This window comes from Panulirus ornatus, chromosome 47 (genome assembly GCF_036320965.1).
Source record: "Panulirus ornatus isolate Po-2019 chromosome 47, ASM3632096v1, whole genome shotgun sequence".
In the NCBI taxonomy this organism is placed as follows: Eukaryota; Metazoa; Arthropoda; class Malacostraca; order Decapoda; family Palinuridae; genus Panulirus; species Panulirus ornatus.
In genome coordinates, this window is record NC_092270.1 from 16,627,071 (window position 1) to 16,640,460 (window position 13,390).

Consider the following 13,390-nt stretch of genomic DNA (forward strand, 5'->3'; position numbering starts at 1 on the left):
GCGATCAGGGCCTGAACATACAGGAGGATGAGAGGTGTGCAAGGAATAAAGTGAATTGGAACAGTGTGGTATATCGGGGTCAATGTGCTGTCAATGGACTGAATTAGGGCATGTGAATCGTCTGTGGTAAACCATGGAAAGTTCTGTGGAGCTGTGGTTTCAGTGCATTACTCATGACAGCTAGAGACTAAGTGTAAATGAGTGTGGCCCTTTTTGTCTGTTTTCCTGGCACTACCTCCCTGAAGCAGAGGGTAGCAATGCTGTTTCCTGTGGGGAGAGGTGGCACCAGGAATGGATGAAGCAAGCAAGTATGAATATGTGTATATATGTATATGTATAAAGCATGTGTGCGTGTAGGAAGAGAGGAAAGCGATTGGTTCTCAGTGAATGCTGGTTTGCAGCAGGGGTGTGCGAAGTCTCCATGGTTTTTAATTTGTTTATGGATGGGGTTGTTAGGGAGGTGAATGAAGAGTTTTGGAAAGAGGGGCAAGTATGCAGTCTGTTGTGGATGAGAAAGCTTGGGAAGTGAGTCAATTGTTGTTCGCTGATGATACAGTGCTGGTGGCTGATTCGTGTGAGAAACTGCAGAAGCTGGAGACTGAGTTTGGTAAAGTGTGTGAAAGAAGAAAGCTGAGAGTAAATGTGAATAAGAGCAAGGTTATTAGGTACAGTAGGGTTGAGGGACAAATCAATTGAGAGGTAAGTTTGAATGGAGAAAAACTGGAGGAAGTGAAGTGTTTTAGATATCTGGGAGTGGATTTGGCAGCAGATGGAACCATGGAAGCGGAAGTGAATCATAGGGTGGGGGAGGGGGCGAAAGTTCTTGGAGTGTTGAAGATTGTGTGGAAGTCAAGAACATTATCTCGGAAAGCAAAAATGGGTATGTTTGAAGGAATAGTGGGTCCAACAATGTTATATGGTTGCGAGGCGTGGGCTATGGATAGAGTTGTGTGGAGGAGGGTGGATGTGCTGGAAATAAGATGTTTGAGGACAATATGTGGTGTGAGGTGGTTTGATCAAGTAAGTAATAATAGGGTAAGAGAGATGTGTGGTAATAAAAAGAGTGTGGTTGAGAGAGCAGAAGAGGGTGTTTTGAAATGGTTTGGTCACATGGAGAGAATGAGTGAGGAATGATTGACCAATAGGATATATGTGTCAGAGGTGGAGGGAATGAGGAGAAGTGGGAGACCAAATTGGAGGTGGAAAGATGGAGTGAAAAAGATTTTAAGTGATCGGGCCCTGAACATGCAGGAGGGTGAAAGGCATGCAAGGAATAGAGTAAATTTGAACGATGTGGTATACCGTGGTCGACATGCTGTCAGTGGATTGAACCAGGGCGTGTGAAGCATCTGGGGTAAACCATGGAAAGTTCTGTGGGGCCTGGATGTGGAAAGGGAGCTGTGGTTTCAGTGCATTATACATGACAGCTAGAGACTGAGTGTGAACGAATATGGCCTTTGTTTTCTTTTCCTAGAGCTACCTCATGCACATGCGGGGGGAGGGTGTTGTGATTTCATGTGTGGCGGGGTGGCGATGGGAATGAATAAAGGCAGACAGTATGAATTATGTATATGTGTATATATGTATATGTCTGTGTGTGCATATATATGTATACTTTGAGATGTATAGGTATCTGTTCAGTGCATTGTACATGACAGGTGGAGACTGAGTGTGGGCGGGTGTGGCCTTTGTTGTCTTTTCATGTGTGGCGGGGTGGCGACGGGAGTGAATGGGCGGCAGGTGTGAATTGTGTACATGTGTATATGTGTGTGTGTCTGTGTGTGTATGTATATGTGTGCATTGAGATGTGTGGGCGTGTGTATGTGCGTGTGTGGGCGTGTATGTGTGTACATTGTATGTGGGTGGGTTGGGCCATTTCTTTCGTCTGTTTCTTTGCGCTGCCTCGATGGCGGGGCAGGGTAAAGTAAAAAAAAATAAAATATTCCTGTGAGTCCGCAGGGAGAGTGAAGCACGATGGGTTCCTGGGTGCACTTTTGTGTGGTGATCGCATCATCAGGGGAGACACGAGGGAAATGAGTCAGTTGATGTGCATTGGAAAGATGAGGCTGGGATGCCATTTGGTTTACCAAATACATACACGGACATATACATATATAATCATGCACATATTCATACCTATATATTTATATCCCTGGGGATAGGGGAGAAAGAAACTTCCCACGTATTCCCTGCGCGTCGTAGAAGGCGACTAAAAGGGAAGGGAGCGGGGGGCTGGGAATCCTCCCCTCTCGATTTTTTTTTTTAATTTTCCAAAAGAAGGGAAAGAGAAGGGGGCCAGGAGAGGATATTCCCTCAAAGGTCCAGTCCTCTGTTCTTAATGCTACCTCGCTAATGCAGGAAATGGCGAATAGTATGAAATATATATATATTTTTTTTTTTTTTTTTTTTTTATACTTTGTCGCTGTCTCCCGCGTCTGCGAGGTAGCGCAAGGAAACAGACGAAAGAAATGGCCCAACCCCCCCCCCCCATACACATGTACATACACACGTCCACACACGCAAATATACATACCTACACAGCTTTCCATGGTTTACCCCAGACGCTTCACATGCCCCGACTCAATCCACTGACAGCACGTCATCCCCTGTATACCACATCGCTCCAATTCACTCTATTCCTTGCCCTCCTTTCACCCTCCTGCATGTTCAGGCCCCGATCACACAAAATCTTTTTCACTCCATCTTTCCACCTCCAATTTGGTCTCCCTCTTCTCCTCGTTCCCTCCACCTCCGACACATATATCCTCTTGGTCAATCTTTCCTCACTCATTCTCTCCATGTGCCCAAACCATTTCAAAACACCCTCTTCTGCTCTCTCAACCACGCTCTTTTTATTTCCACACATCTCTCTTACCCTTACGTTACTTACTCGATCAAACCACCTCACACCACACATTTTCCTCAAACATCTCATTTCCAGCACGTCCATCCTCCTGCGCACAACTCTATCCATAGCCCACGCCTCGCAACCATACAACATTGTTGGAACCACTATTCCTTCAAACATACCCATTTTTGCTTTCCGAGATAATGTTCTCGACTTCCATACATTTTTCAAGGCTCCCAAAATTTTCGCCCCCTCCCCCACCCTATAATCCACTTCTGCTTCCATGGTTCCATCCGCTGACAGATCCACTCCCAGATATCTAAAACACTTCATTTCCTCCAGTTTTTCTCCATTCAAACTCACCTCCCAAGTGACTTGACCCTCAACCCTACTGTACCTAATAACCTTGCTCTTATTCACATTTACTCTTAACTTTCTTCTTCCACACACTTTACCAAACTCAGTCACCAGCTTCTGCAGTTTCTCACATGAATCAGCCACCAGCGCTGTATCATCAGCGAACAACAACTGACTCACTTCCCAAGCTCTCTCATCCCCAACAGACTTCATACTTGCCCCTCTTTCCAAAACTCTTGCATTTACCTCCCTAACAACCCCATCCATAAACAAATTAAACAACCATGGAGACATCACACACCCCTGCCGCAAACCTACATTCACTGAGAACCAATCACTTTCCTCTCTTCCTACACGTACACATGCCTTACATCCTCGAAAGAAACTTTTCACTGCTTCTAACAACTTGCCTCCCACACCATATATTCTTAATACCTTCCACAGAGCATCTCTATCAACTCTATCATATGCCTTCTCCAGATCCATAAATGCTACATACAAATCCATTTGCTTTTCTAAGTATTTCTCACATACATTCTTCAAAGCAAACACCGATCCACACATCCTCTACCACTTCTGAAACCGCACTGCTCTTCCCCAATCTGATGCTCTGTACATGCCTTCACCCTCTCAATCAATACCCTCCCATATAATTTACCAGGAATACTCAACAAACTTATACCTCTGTAATTTGAGCACTCACTCTTATCCCCTTTGCCTTTGTACAATGGCACTATGCACGCATTCCGCCAATCCTCAGGCACCTCACCATGAGTCATACATACATTAAATAACCTTACCAACCAGTCAACAATACAGTCACCCCCTTTTTTAATAAATTCCACTGCAATACCATCCAAACCTGCTGCCTTGCCGGCTTTCATCTTCCGCAAAGCTTTTACTACCTCTTCTCTGTTTACCAAATCATTTTCCCTAACCCTCTCACTTTGCACACCACCTCGACCAAAACACCCTATATCTGCCACTCTGTCATCAGACACATTCAACAAACCTTCAAAATACTCATTCCATCTCCTTCTCACATCACCACTACTTGTTATCACCTCCCCATTTACGCCCTTCACTGAAGTTCCCATTTGCTCCCTTGTCTTACGCACCCTATTTACCTCCTTCAGAACATCTTTTTATTCTCCCTAAAATTTACTGATAGTCTCTCACCCCAACTCTCATTTGCCCTTTTTTTCACCTCTTGCACCTTTCTCTTGACCTCCTGTCTCTTTCTTTTATACTTCTCCCACTCAATTGCATTTTTTCCCTGCAAAAATCGTCCAAATGCCTCTCTCTTCTCTTTCACTAATACTCTTACTTCTTCATCCCACCACTCACTACCCTTTCTAAACAGCCCACCTCCCACTCTTCTCATGCCACAAGCATCTTTTGCGCAATCCATCACTGATTCCCTAAATACATCCCATTCCTCCCCGACTCCCCTTACTTCCATTGTTCTCACCTTTTTCCATTCTGTACACAGTCTCTCCTGGTACTTCCCCACACAGGTCTCCTTCCCAAGCTCACTTACTCTCACCACCATCTTCACCCCAACATTCACTCCTCTTTTCTGAAAACCCATACTAATCTTCACCTTAGCCTCCACAAGATAATGATCAGACATCCCTCCAGTTGCACCTCTCAGCACATTGACATCCAAAAGTCTCTCTTTCGCACGCCTGTCAATTAACACGTAATCCAATAACGCTCTCTGGCCATCTCTCCTACTTACATAAGTATACTTATGTATATCTCGCTTTTTAAACCAGGTATTCCCAATCATCAGTCCTTTTTCAGCACATAAATCTACAAGCTCTTCACCATTTCCATTTACAACACTGAACACCCCATGCATACCAATTATTCCCTCAACTGCCACATTACTCACCTTTGCATTCAAATCACCCATCACTATAACCCGGTCTCGTGCATCAAAACCGCTAACACACTCATTCAGCTGCTCCCAAAACACTTGCCTCTCATGATCTTTCTTCTCATGCCCAGGTGCATATGCACCAATAATCACCCACCTCTCTCCATCAACTTTCAATTTTACCCATATTAATCGAGAATTTACTTTCTTACATTCTATCACATACTCCCACAACTCCTGTTTCAGGAGTATTGCTACTCCTTCCCTTGCTCTTGTCCTCTCACTAACCCCTGACTTCACTCCCCAGACATTTCCAAACCACTCTTCCCCTTTACCCTTGAGCTTCGTTTCACTCAGAGCCAAAACATCCAGGTTCCTTTCCTCAAACATACTACCTATCTCTCCTTTTTTCACATCTTGGTTACATCCACACACATTTAGGCACCCCACTCTGAGCCTTCGAGGAGGATGATCACTCCCCGCGTGACTCCTTCTTCTGTTTCCCATTTTAGAAAGTTAATACAAGGAGGGGAGGATTTCCGGCCCCCCGCTCCCGTCCCCTCTAGTCGCTTTCTACGACACGCGAGGAATACGTGGGAAGTATTCTTTCACCCCCTATCCCCAGGGATAATATACATATATATATACATATACACACACACACACACATACACACACACACACACACACACACACACACACACACACATACATATATATACATATGAAAAATGTAAGAAACAATTTAGAAAACAAACTTTAGCTTGAAATGAATGAAAAAAAATGAATGTCACATAATGGTTCAACCTCTGGCTATGGAAAAGGAAATGTACAATTTATTCACACAAACGTCAATAGCAGTTCTCATCAATTTCACCACTGTATCAATAAGCTTCAATGTCTAAGCTACATTTTTCTCCAACTTCACTATTTTCTTGTCCAAACACCATGCATGAAAACTATCACTCCATTAACACAACTATAACATTTATTTCCCCTTTAAAAGTTCTGGGGAAGTCTGTCTCGATACACTGCGGCGAGGCGACGCGACGCTGACACAATCACTGTCACAATATCACTTCTGCCTCCTCAAGTCAATCTCTCAGCCACAGTGCAGGCCTTCATCGTCGAAATCGGTCTTCTGGAGGTTACCGTTGTCGATGGGTGTTACCATGTCCTTGCTGGAGTTGCAGCCCATCCTCACCTTTGAGGGAATACGCTACCTCGCTTATACATATACATATACATACATGTACATACATATACATACATGTATATGTTGAAATGTATTTGTATATATGTGTGGGTGGGTTGGGCCATTCCTCGTCTGTTTGCTTGTACTACCTCGCTAATGCGAAGAGACAGTGGTTAAGTATAATAAATACATATATATTTTCAGAAGTATCTAATCTCAGGCCTTGAAAGCCATATATATATATATATATATATATATATATATATATATATATATATATATATATATATATATATATATATATATAAGTTATGGCGCAGAGGCGTCGCACACGCCAGTTCGCCCCAGGGGAGAGAAAACACTCATCACCACGAGTCCGATTGTGTGTTGAGGTTGCGTGAGTCGATCCACTAAGATCATGTTGCTCCCTTGATAGAGTTGAGTCATGTCAAGCAGTCGCTGAGTAGGTGGATATATTGCCAGCCTTATGACCGCTCACTCGCCCTATCTTATGTCCATACACTCGAGCACTGATAGAAGGACCCACAAGCGGATGTAGATCGTGTTGTGTTCAGTTACGTTCGCCTCCTGGACCTTCCTATCAAAATGGAAAGCGGAAGGACTGGCGGGAGCTGCCTCGTCCTCTTGCCTGATGTGGTGCCTCCAGTTTCTTTGCCATCTGAAGTTTGCATCAGCCTTCACTCCTGCCTGCAGTAGCATGCCTGCCTGCAGTAGCATGCTTTCCGACATGTTTCATGAGCTCCTCTTCGCCAACGGAACTACCTTGGCCACCAGTGATGCTACTACGTTTGTGAATCAAAAACCATTGCAACACAAACCTCGCCAGGTGGTAGTGTCCCGCAGTGTATCGAGACAGACTTCCCCACAACTTTTTTAAAGGGGAAGTAAATGTTTATAGTTGTGTTACTGGAGTGATAGTTTTCATACATGGCGCTTTGACAAGAAAATAGAGAAATTGGAAAAAATGTAGCTTAGACACTGAAGCTTATTGATACAGTGGTTAAATTGATGAGAACTACTATTGACTTTTGTGTAAATAAATTAAACATTTCCTTTTTCCATAGCCAGAGGTTGAACCATTATGTGACGTTCATTTTTTTCTTTTCATTTCAAGCTAGAAGTTTCAGTTTTCTAAATTGTTTCTTACATTTCTCATATGTATATATATGTATGTGTGTGTGTGTGTGTATATGTGCGTGTGTGTGTGTATGTGTGTGTATGTGTATATATATATATATATATATATATGTATATTATCCCTGGGGATAGGGGGTGAAAGAATACTTCCCACGCATTCCTCGCGTGTCGTAGAAAGCGACTAGAGGGGACAGGAGCGGGGGGCCAGAAATCCTCCCCTCCTTGTATTTTTTTAACTTTCTAAAATGGGAAACAGAAGAAGGAGTCACGCGGGGAGTGCTCATCCTCCTCGAAGGCTCAGATTGGGGTGCCTAAATGTGTGTGGATGTAACCAAGATGTGAAAAAATGAGAGATAGGTAGTATGTTTGAGGAAAGGAACCTGGATGTTTTGGCTCTGAGTGAAACGAAGCTCAAGGGTGAAGGGGAAGAGTGGTTTGGGAATGTCTTGGGAGTAAAGTCAGGGGTTAGTGAGAGGACAAGAGCAAAGGAAGGAGTAGCAGTACTCCTGAAACAGGAGTTGTGGGAGTATGTGATAGAATGTAAGAAAGTAAATTCTCGATTAATATGGGTAAAACTGAAAGTTGATGGAGAGAGATGGGTGATTATTGGTGCATATGCACCTGGGCATGAGAAGAAAGATCACGAGAGGCAAGTGTTTTGGGAGCAGCTGAATGAGTGTGTTAGTGGTTTTGATGCACGAGACCGGGTTATAGTGATGGGTGATTTGAATGCAAAGGTGAGTAATGTGGCAGTTGAGGGAATAATTGGTATACATGGGGTGTTCAGTGTTGTAAATGGAAATGGTGAAGAGCTTGTAGAATTATGTGCTGAAAAAGGACTGATGATTGGGAATACCTGGTTTAAAAAGCGAGATATACATAAGTATACTTATGTAAGTAGGAGAGATGGCCAGAGAGCGTTATTGGATTACGTGTTAATTGACAGGCGCGTGAAAGAGAGACTTTTGGATGTTAATGTGCTGAGAGGAGCAACTGGAGGGATGTCTGATCATTATCTTGTGGAGGCTAAGGTGAAGATTTGTATGAGTTTTCAGAAAAAAAGAGTGAATGTTGGGGTGAAGAGGGTGGTGAGAGTAAGTGAGCTTGGGAAGGAGACTTGTGTGAGGAAGTACCAGGAGAGACTGAGTACAGAATGGAAAAAGGTGAGAACAATGGAAGTAAGGGGAGTGGGGGAGGAATGGGATGTATTTAGGGAATCAGTGATGGATTGCGCAAAAGATGCTTGTGGCATGAGAAGAGTGGGAGGTGGGTTGATTAGAAAGGGTAGTGAGTGGTGAGATGAAGAAGTAAGAGTATTAGTGAAAGAGAAGAGAGAGGCATTTGGACGATTTTTGCAGGGAAAAAATGCAATTGAGTGGGAGACGTATAAAAGAAAGAGACAGGAGGTCAAGAGAAAGGTGCAACAGTTGAAAAAAAGGGCAAATGAGAGTTGGGGTGAGAGAGTATCATCAAATTTTATGGAGAATAAAATGATGTTCTGGAAGGAGGTAAATAAAGTGCGTAAGACAAGGGAGCAAATGGGAACTTCAGTGAAGGGCGCAAATGGGGAGGTGATAACAAGTAGTGGTGATGTGAGAAGGAGATGGAGTGAGTATTTTGAAGGTTTGTTGAATGTGTTTGATGATAGAGTGGCAGATATAGGGTGTTTTGGTCGAGGTGGTGTGGAAAGTGAGAGGGTTAGGGAAAATGATTTGGTAAACAGAGAAGAGGTAGTAAAAGCTTTGCGGAAGATGAAAGCCGGCAAAGCAGCAGGTTTGGATGGCATTGCAGTGGAATTTATTAAAAAAGGGGGTGACTGTATTGTTGACTGGTTGGTAAGGTTATTTAATGTATGTATGATTCATGGTGAGGTGCCTGAGGATTGGCGGAATGCTTGCATAGTGCCATTGTACAAAGGCAAAGGGGATAAGAGTGAGTGCTCAAATTACCAAGGTATAAGTTTGTTGAGTATTCCTGGTAAATTATATGGCAGGGTATTGATTGAGAGGGTGAAGGCATGTACAGAGCATCAGATTGGGGAAGAGCAGTGTGGTTTCAGAAGTGGTAGAGGATGTGTGGATCAGGTGTTTGATTTGAAGAATGAATGCGAGAAATACTTAGAAAAACAAATGGATTTGTATGTAGCATTTATGGATCTGGAGAAGGCATATGATAGAGTTGATAGAGATGCTCTGTGGAAGGTATTAAGAATATATGGTGTGGGAGGCAAGTTGTTAGAAGCAGTGAAAAGATTTTATCGAGGATGTAAGGCATGCATACGTGTAGGAAGAGAGGAAAGTGATTGGTTCTCAGTGAATGTAGGTTTGCGGCAGGGGTGTGTGATGTCTCCATGGTTGTTTAATTTGTTTATGGATGGGACTGTTAGGGAGGTGAATGCAAGAGTTTTGGAAAGAGGGGCAAGTATGAAGTCTGTTGTGGATGAGAGAGCTTGGGAAGTGAGTCAGTTGTTGTTCGCTGATGATACAGCGCTGGTGGCTGATTCATGTAAGAAACTGCAGAAGCTGGTGATTGAGTTTGGTAAAGTGTGTGAAAGAAGAAAGTCAAGAGTAAATGTGAATAAGAGCAAGGTTATTAGGTACAGTAGGGTTGAGGGTCAAGTCAATTGGGAGGTAAGTTTGAATGGAGAAAAGCTGGAGGAAGTGAAGTGTTTTAGATATCTGGGAGTGGATCTGGCAGCGGAAGATGGAACCATGGGAGCGGAAGTGAATCATAGGGTAGGGGAGGGGGCGAAAATTCTGGGAGCCTTGAAGAATGTTTGGAAGTCGAGAACATTATCTCGGAAAGCAAAATTGGGTATGTTTGAAGGAATAGTGGTTCCAACAATGTTGTATGGTTGTGAGGTGTGGGCTATGGATAGAGTTGTGCGCAGGAGGGTGGATGTGCTGGAAATGAGATGTTTGAGGACAATATGTGGTGTGAGGTGGTTTGATCGAGTAAGTAATGTAAGTTTAAGAGAGATGTGTGGAAATAAAAAGAGTGTGGTTGAGAGAGCAGAAGAGGGTGTTTTGAAATGGTTTGGTCACATGGAGAGAATGAGTGAGGAAAGATTGACCAAGAGGATATATGTGTCAGAGGTGGAGGGAACGAGGAGAAGTGGGAGACCAAATTGGAGGTGGAAAGATGGAGTGAAAAAGATTTTGAGTGATCGGGGCCTGAACATGCAGGAGGGTGAAAGGCATGCAAGGAATAGAGTGAATTGGAACGATGTGGTATACCGGGGTCGACGTGCTGTCAATGGATTGAACCAGGGCATGTGAAGCGTCTGGGGTAAACCATGCAAAGTGTGTGGGGCCTGGATGTGGAAAGGGGGCTGTGGTTTCGGTGCATTATTACATGACAGCTAGAGACTGAGTGTGAACGAATGGGGCCTTTGGTGTTTTTCCTAGCGCTACCTCGCACACATGAGGGGGGAGGGGGTTGTTATTCCATGTGTGGCGAGGTGGCGATGGGAACAAATAAAGGCAGACAGTATGAATTATGTACATGTGTATATATGTATATGTCTGTGTGTGTATATATATGTGTACATTGAGATGTATACGTATGTATATTGTGCGTGTGTGGACATGTATGTATATACATGTGTATGTGGGCGGGTTGGGCCATTCTTTCGTCTGTTTCCTTGCGCTACCTCGCTAACACGGGAGACAGCGACAAAGCAAAATAATATACGTACATGAGAGGATGGACTATTTTTGTATGTTTCCTGGCGCTACTTCGCTGACTCGGGAAACGGTGATAAAGTATAATGAAAATAAAATAATGGAGTGCTGGGGTAATTAAGAGTGAGTAAATATATGATAAATATATCGAGGATGTAAGGCATGTGTACGTGTAGGAAGAGAGGAAAGTGATTGGTTCTCAGTGAATGTAGGTTTGCGGCAGGGGTGTGTGATGTCTCCATGGTTGTTTAATTTGTTTATGGATGGGGTTGTTAGGGAGGTGAATGCAAGAGTTTTGGAAAGAGGGGCAAGTATGAAGTCTGTTGGGGATGAGAGAGCTTGGGAAGTGAGTCAGTTGGTGTTCGCTGATGATACAGCGCTGGTGGCTGATTCATGTGAGAAACTGCAGAAGCTGGTGACTGAGTTTGGTAAAGTGTGTGAAAGAAGAAAGTTAAGAGTAAATGTGAATAAGAGCAAGGTTATTAGGTACAGTAGGGTTGAGGGTCAAGTCAATTGGGAGGTGAGTTTGAATGGAGAAAAACTGGAGGAAGTGAAGTGTTTTAGATATCTGGGAGTGGATCTGGCAGCGGATGGGACCATGGAAGCGGAAGTGGATCATAGGGTGGGGGAGGGGGGCGAAAATTCTGGGAGCCTTGAAGAATGTGTGGAAGTCGAGAACATTATCTCGGAAAGCAAAAATGGGTATGTTTGAAGGAATAGTGGTTCCAACAATGTTGTATGGTTGCGAGGCGTGGGCTATGGATAGAGTTGTGCGCAGGAGGATGGATGTGCTGGAAATGAGATGTTTGAGGACAATGTGTGGTGTGAGGTGGTTTGATCGAGTAAGTAACGTAAGGGTAAGAGAGATGTGTGGAAATAAAAAGAGCGTGGTTGAGAGAGCAGAAGAGGGTGTTTTGAAATGGTTTGGGCACATGGAGAGAATGAGTGAGGAAAGATTGACCAAGAGGATATATGTGTCGGAGGTGGAGGGAACGAGGAGAAGAGGGAGACCAAATTGGAGGTGGAAAGATGGAGTGAAAAAGATTTTGTGTGATCGGGGCCTGAACATGCAGGAGGGTGAAAGGAGGGCAAGGAATAGAGTGAATTGGAGCGATGTGGTATACCGGGGTTGACATGCTGTCAGTGGATTGAATCGGGGCATGTGAAGCGTCTGGGGTAAACCATGGAAAGCTGTGTAGGTATGTATATTTGCGTGTGTGGACGTGTGTATATACATGTGTATGGGGGTGGGTTGGGCCATTTCTTTCGTCTGTTTCCTTGCGCTACCTCGCAAGCGCGGGAGACAGCGACAAAGCAAGAAAAAAAAAAAAATATTGTTCATGCATTCATCATACTATATAACATACTGGCCTCAGTCTCTGTACCATTTTTTGTAAAGTATATAAGGTCTGATGGCTTTTTTTTATTTCATTATCTTCTGTTTGGAATAATTTGTGTTGCTGTTGTGGGGACACCTCTCATCACAGTATCAGATGGTGTCTGATGTAGCTTAGAGCAATGTCGCAGAAAAAGATTCATCAGTTGACATGAATTCACAAAAGTCTTGTTTGTGCCCCAGCATTAGTGAGAATGTAAAAAGAATTAAGACGGGTAATGTTAAGCTCATGAAAAAATTTCTTTTACCATTACCAACCGTTATACAGTATCTGCATTATGTATCAGATTCATGTACCTATGTACAGTCAATCAGGGCATTGGGTTTATTTTTAATTTCCTCTGAACTTGGTTCATGCTTAGTTCTCTGAAGAAGTTTCCTAGTATATATAACAGTCAGCATTTATGTATAATCTCTTTGGTTTCCCACATTGATACTACTTCTTTTAGCTTTGAGTTTTATTCCATTTGTCATGGTAACCATATTTTCTTGTATTTTGAAAAGATGTTCATGATTTACTGTATCCAACTTGTTCAGAATTTTGACCACTTGGATTAAGTCACCATGAAATCTACATTTTTTAAGGGAGAAGAGATCCAATCATTTTAGCCTCTCTTTGTATGCCAGTTTTTTAAGGGATGGGATCAATATTGTCGGACTAATTTTTCCTCATCTTTTTTTATAGTTTAGGACCAAAACTGGACTGTATATTCAAGGTGTGTTCTTTCTAGAGAATTATAAAGTGTGAGAGTTCCTGGATATGAAACCTAACATTTGGTTCCTTTTTTTACTTGCTGCTTGACACTGTTTAGAGTATTTCAGATTGTTGCAAACAACAAATGCAACTTCCTTTTCTTCATTTACTTATTTA